General features: G+C 45.8%; 1 protein-coding gene across 3 annotated transcripts in view; it reads left to right on the top strand.

Annotated features, from left to right (window-relative positions):
- The first annotated feature begins 683 nt into the window (after positions 1 to 683).
- Positions 684 to 6629, top strand: part of SLC36A1 (solute carrier family 36 member 1) — a 45662-nt gene continuing 39716 nt past the window's right edge. Inside the window, exon 1 of one of the 3 annotated variants that reach the window (XM_072756794.1) lies at positions 684 to 815. The gene's annotated coding sequence lies outside the window, so the exon portion shown is untranslated. Of the gene's footprint in view, positions 816 to 850; positions 1014 to 6629 lie in introns of those variants that run through there. The other 2 variants (XM_072756795.1, XM_026008292.2) reach the window with 2 other exon arrangements.

Below are 6629 nucleotides of genomic sequence, written 5' to 3'. Positions count from 1 at the left end.
TAACACACCTCAAACATACTGAAATGCCGCCACCCACTTTAAAATGTCACTTAAATTTTTAAATATATATATTTAAATATTTTATTTGCTTATTCATGAGAGACCCAGAGAGAAAGAGAGAGAGAGGCAGAGACACAGGGAGAGGGAGAAGCAGGCTCCATGCAGGACTGGATCCGGTGACCCCAGGTTCACACCCTGGGCCAAAGGCAGGTGCTAAACTGCTGAGCCACCCAGAGATCCCCAAATTTTTAAATATATTGAAAAAATAATGTTGCCTGCCTTACATCACACTCTCCCATTTCCAGGAGCAACCACAAATGAATTTGTGTAAGTTTCGAAAAAAATCTGACTAGGTGATCTTTTTTTTTTTAAAGATGTATTTTTTAAAATGATACAAGCAGCATGTGCTCCCGGACACGTGTTAAGGAAAACACAGCGCGTGCAGCGGGAGCCCAGGCCCCAGGGGGCGGAGCTCCAGGGACTGGCGGCCGGGCTCCCGGATCGACGCCCCGCCCAGTGGTCCCCGCGCCCCCGGGCCCCCTGCTCGGCCCTGCCTGCAGTGGCGGCAACCGGTCGCCAGGTGGTGCTGCGGCGCCGGGCTCCGGAGCTTCGTGCAGCCCCGGGAGCTGCCCCGCGCGGGGACACGTGACTCGGGTCTCCGGCTGGGGCGCCCGCGTCACGTGACGGGGCCCGGAAGCGGCGGGCCCCGGCAGCCAGAGGGGGATGGCTGGGGCTCCGCGCTGAGGCGAGGACGGGGGCTGCGCCGAAGCGGGAGCCGGAGCCGCCGCGGAGCCCGCGCCGGAGCGCCCCGGGCGGTGAGTGCGCGCGCCGGCGGGCCGGGGCTGGCGGCGGGGCTGCTCCTGCGGGACCCGGCTCGCCTTCCTCTGGGGGCGCCGCGGCGCTGGGGTCCCAGTCGGCTCGGCGTCCCGCGGCAGCCGCGGCCAGGTGCCGGCGCCCCTCCTGGTGAGGCGCTGGAGGCCGGCGCCGCGTGAGCTCCCGTGGCCGTTTGACAGGTGGGACTCCGGGGCGCCCGCTGGGAGAGGTCGCCGGGGCACCTCGAGGCCGGCGGGCGGTGGGGCTGCCCGAGGGCGCCCTGCCACCCCAGCCCGCGCCTGCTCAGCACCCGCCTCCTGCCGAGACCTGGACGCCCTTTCCCGTCCTCGTCTCTTCTGCGCTCCCATTTTCAGCTCCGCGATCTCCATCCCCCGGTTGGCCTGGCCCTGGGTGTGGTTCCCCGTTTCAGTGTGCACGATTTTTTTTTTTTTTTCTGCAGCCTCATCGTTTTGCTTCTAACTGTCCTGCAGTTTTGTGTAAATCACACCGAAATAGGAAATAAGAATTGGAGTCTGCTCCTGGGAGGCTGGGTGGCTCCCGGCTGGGTTTTGTGGAGAGCCCTGGCATTGACTTGAAGAATGCAAAGCCCTGGGCTGGCTGGCCGGCTGGCCGGCTTGCTTTATTCATTCATTCATTCATTCATTCATTCCTTCTGTAGCTGGTCTCGTTTGGGGGAATGCTGTTATTTGGATGCAGTCGTCCGAAGCTTGCTGACATGAGATAGCGGCGTGGCGTAATGGAAAGAACCGAGATTGGGGAATGAGGAGATTTTTTGTTCTGGCTCTGACACTTGGCTTTGCAACCTTAGGTGATTCCCATCCTGGAGTGGGTTCAGGTTTCCCAGCCTGCGGAACCACGGAGTTGAATCGCCAAGGACCTCTTCCACGCTGACCTTGTGTGCAGCTCGCTCTGTTTGTCTTCTAATCTGAGTGGGTTTTCCCCCTGTGTGCCTTGCTGTCGCCTTGCAACAAGGGTTAGTCCAGTTGTCCAGAAGCAGTCTCCCTGCTTCACTTCACTTACTGCTAGGTTGCTGCGGAATCCTCCTCTGTCTTCCTATCCCTGTGGGAGTCCGAGCTAAACGGGGACGGCTGAAAATGATTTTGACGGCCTCTAATTCCTTGAAGCATGCTCAAGGCCCTCTGTGACTCCAGTCCAGAGCATAGTCCACAGGAATTAACTTGTGCATTTAGAGTATGTTTTCCTTAGAGACGTTTTTTTTTTTTTTTGTAGTCAAGAAGTAAAGGGGACACAAAAGACTTGGTCTTTTGCTCTGGTCTGAGACCTCGAGGTGGAGGCTGTACGAAGAAGAGGCTGTTATGATGACAGTATTAAGTCTCTCATCCTTTGTTTTCTGAATGTGCCATTTATAGTGTCCTGCTGTTAGATCCTTATTTTCCCTTTAGACCATGTAGTTGTTCATTCAGCCTCATCTCTTTGGCAGCTTGAGGTGCTCAGAGCTATCTTTGTCTCTTTTAAAGGCAGATTCCATTTCTTCTGCAGTATTTCAGAGACTACAACCAGGACCAATGGATGCAAGTGCCCGGAGGGAAGTGGTTTTTGGGTGACCATGAGAACTCTCAAAGAACAAGAGCTCTTTCATGTTGCAGCACAGACCGTGGATGTCCTTGTCACTGGAGATCATGGTCACTGGGCAGTTACTTTTGGGAATGTTATAGATGATTATATTATTTGTTGAGTAGAGCTTTGGACTACATAAGCTTGACTACATAAGTTTGAAATTTTCTTCCAGCTCAAGGAGTTCTGTGGAATTCTAGGACTGGACTTGTTAGCATGTAGACTGTGAAGTACGGTGGGTGGAATAGATGAGATGTCCACTTTTTGTGAATGCTTTATTCTCCCCCTTGTCCCAGACTACCTTCTCTTGTGTCAAGTACTCATTTGTGTGCTTGTTTTTTAATTCCTCCTCGCCTCCCCAGGGAGTGTCTCAATTCTTTAAATGCTTGCTGTCTCTTCCAAGGTCAGATGCTAAAGAGTCACTGCACTGTTAATGATACATTTCTTCTTTACACTCTGACCTGAAAGCAAGATCCTAGAAATGGGCTGAGTAAATGGACTTTGGTTTATACTTTGGCTGGCAGCTCTGATTGACCCCTCTAGATGTGTGTGGCTGACCGACCACTAACACCTGGGCTAGCTTTTCTCTTTGTCCCGTAGAGGAAACTCACACTGAGTCTTTTTACCTCAACCCAGGCCTTGGAGGAGTCCTGAGCCTCCTCCCTCCTTAAGCCAAACCTTACTGGGTCTAGGTACACAAAGCTAGCTCTGTTTTGTAGGTATGGGGTCTCGTGGATGGGACATTGTAAATGTGACAAAATAGAAACCACATGATGTTGCATTTAGTGCTGTCCCTTTTATCCCCCAGACATTTCTCTTGGAAGCCTTGACACCCTTTTATCCCCTAGACATTTCTCTTGGAAGCCTTGACACCCAGGGCCAGGTCTCAATGACCCTCTCTAGTAGGAAATACTCCTCTGTGCTTCCCTATTCCGTGAAGCTGGGAATCTGTGTGTCCGAGGTACTGCGATGCTTAAGGCACATAGCCACCATTTCCAAGGTAGGGACCTGGTGCAACTCCCCAGAGTGATAGAGAAATGCAGAACTGCAAGTTTGCATTGTCAACTTTCTGACTTCCTGCTCTGAATTTCTCTGTGGTGAACTCATGTACTCTCTGTTATGCACAGTTCCCCCCTGCACATCTAATCCTGCTCCAGTTTTGTTCCACGCAGACTGCAGGGAGGATAATTTATGGTATGATAGAAACATGGACTGAGAATCTGGTATGTTGTATTCTAATCCCATGTCTTAACCAGCTGGGGCCTTGGTTTTCTCACCTTTGAATGAGAGGCTGCAGCTTTATCTTCTGGAAGTCTTGCCTGGTCCTAACATTTAGTGGTTTTTATGATTATGGATAAAAAGTAAGTGTATTTGTCTCATCAGCTCCTGCTATGCAGAGCCTGCTGAGGTCAGCAACTGCTTTGCGGCTGCCCTCTCACCAGATTCTTTTAGGCAGGAGTCAAATTATGGAATGTATTTCTGTGGTAGTTTAAATGGAGTTTCATCTGATGCCCTTTACAAACAAATCATGTAGGGTACGCCTGAGTAGCTCAGTGGTTGAGCGTCTGCGTTCGTTCGGCTCAGGGTGTCATCCTGGAGTCCTGGGATCAAGTGCCTCATTGGGCTCCCTGCATGGAGCCTGCTTCTCCCTTTGCTTGTGTCTCTGCCTCTCTCTCTCTGTGTCTCTCATGAATAAATAAATAAAATTTTAACAGAAAAAAATCATGTGGAAGTTAGAAATGCTCATTTCCCTCCTTGTAGACCACATATAGCTACACAGTCTGTGTCCTTGTTCATGACTTTGGAATTTCAGCAACAGAAAAGAGAAAATGCATTTAGAGAATTCACTGTTTCTCTGGGTTCCAAAGTCTAACCCAATATAATTGTTTCAGAATAATGGGTGGCACTTATAGTCTGCAAATATCACCAATCCATGAACTCTAATAGGAGATGAGGCCTGGGGTGTACCTATCATAAGATCATGTATTTTTTTTTTTCTAGTGCTTTATATAAATCCACCTGTAATCAAGATCATTTAGGAAGCTGGTTAAAAATAAAGTGCTCAGGTTGAATCAGATTGGGCTGAGAAATCTGTTTGTTTTTTTAAAGCGGTTTTATTGAGATATAATTCACATGGCATGACACACAGTTCAACTATTTAAAGTATACAATTCATTGGCTTTTAGTATATTCACAGACATGTGCAACTATCACCACAGTCAATTTTAGAACATTTTCATCACCCTAAAAGAAACTGTTCCTTCGGTGTCACTTGCTAATTCCTCTTAACTCCCTACCCCAAACCCTTGGCAATTTCTAATCTGTTTTTTGTTCTACTCTTTCATATGAACAAAATTGTATACTATATGGTGCTCTGGGACTGACTTTTTTTCAATTAGAATAATGTCTTCAGTGTTCACCCCGCATTGTCACATGTATCAGTATTTAATTGCTTTTTATTGCTAAATAATATTGTATCGATATACCACATATCATTTATCTATTCATCAGGTTTATTTCCACATTTTGGCTATTAATAATGTTGTTGTGAACATCTGTGTACAAGTTTTCCTGTGGATATACATTTTCATTTCAGGATATACCTCAGAATAGAATTGCTGGGTTATTTGGTAACTGTATTTTGAGATACTGCAAGACTGTTGCCCAAAGTGGCTGCACCATTTTACATTCCTACCAACTGTGTTAGAGGGTTCTAATTTCTCCATAGCTTCATCAATATTTATTAATTATCTGTCTTAGATTTTAGCCATCTTGGTGAGTATGAAGTGGTTTTTGATTTGCGTATACCGAATGGCTAATGATATTGAGTATCTTTCCATGTGATTATTGGCCATTTTTACATCTTTGGCAAAATAGCTGTTCAAATGCTTTCCCTATTTCTTTTTTTTTTAATAGTAAATTTATTTTTTATTGGTGTTCAATTTGCCAACATACAGAATAACACCCAGTGCTCATCCCGTCAAGTGCCCCCCTCAGCGCCCGCCAACCAGTCACCCCCACCCCCAGCCCTCCTCCCCTTCCACCACCCCTAGTTCGTTTCCCAGAGTTACGAGTCTTCATGTTCTGTCTCCCTTTCCCTATTTCTTTTTTTTTTTTTTTTTTTTTTCCCTTTCCCTATTTCTTAACTGGGTTTTCTTTTTATTATTGAGTTGTAATAGTTCTTTATATTTTCTGGATATAAGTCTTATCAGATAAACGATTTGAAGAAATGTTCTCTCATTGTGTGGGCTGTGTTTCACTTTCTTGATGGTGTCCTTTGAGGACATTTTTAATTTTTTTTAAAAGATTTTATTTATTTATTCATGAGAGAGAGAGAGAGGGAGAGAGAGAGAGAGAGAGAGAGACATAGGCAGAGGGAGAAGCAGGCTCCATGCAAGGAGCCCAGTGTGGGACTCAGTCCTGGGACTCCGGGATCACACCCTGGGCCAAAGGCAGATGCTCAGCCACTGAGCCACCTGGGCGTCCTGACATTTTTAATTTGAATAATGTCTAATTTACCTGTTTTCTCTTTTTTTGCTTGTACTTTTTCTGTCATATGTAAGAAACCATTACCTAGTATGAGGTCATGAAAATTTATGCTTATGTTTTCTTCTAAGGATTTTATAGTTTAACTCCTGTGTTTAGGTCTTTGATCCATATTGAGTTAATTTTTGCCTATGGTGTGAGGTAGAGTTCAGCTTCACTCTTTGAATGTGAGTATCTGGTAGTCCCGCACAATTTATTGAAAATATGATTCTTTCCTCATTGAATTATCTTGGCACCCTTTTGAAAATTCAGTTGACCATAGATGTGAGGATTTATTTCTGGACTCTCAGTTCTATTTCATTAATCTATATGTCTTTCCTTAAGCCAGTACCATATTATCTTGATTACTGTAGCTTTGTACTAAGTTTTGAAATTGGGAAGTCCTCCAACTTTGTTCTTTTCCAAAATTGTTTTGGCCAATCTGAGCCTCTGAATTTCCACAGGAATTTTACAATCAGCTTGTCAATTTCTACGAAAAAGGCAACTGGGGTTTTGATAGACATTCCACTGAATGTGTAGATCAGTTTGGGGGAATTTTGCCATCTTAAAAACACTGAATCTTCTAATCCATGAACTTTGGAATGTTTTTTCAATTTTTTAGGCCTTTAATTTCTTTCAACAATATTTTGTGTTTTCATGTACATTACACATGCTTGGTTTGTGTAATGTATTCT

Source organism: Vulpes vulpes, chromosome 4 (assembly GCF_048418805.1).
Source record: "Vulpes vulpes isolate BD-2025 chromosome 4, VulVul3, whole genome shotgun sequence".
NCBI classification, from domain to species: domain Eukaryota; kingdom Metazoa; phylum Chordata; class Mammalia; order Carnivora; family Canidae; genus Vulpes; species Vulpes vulpes.
This window is presented reverse-complemented; position numbering and strand designations above follow the sequence as displayed.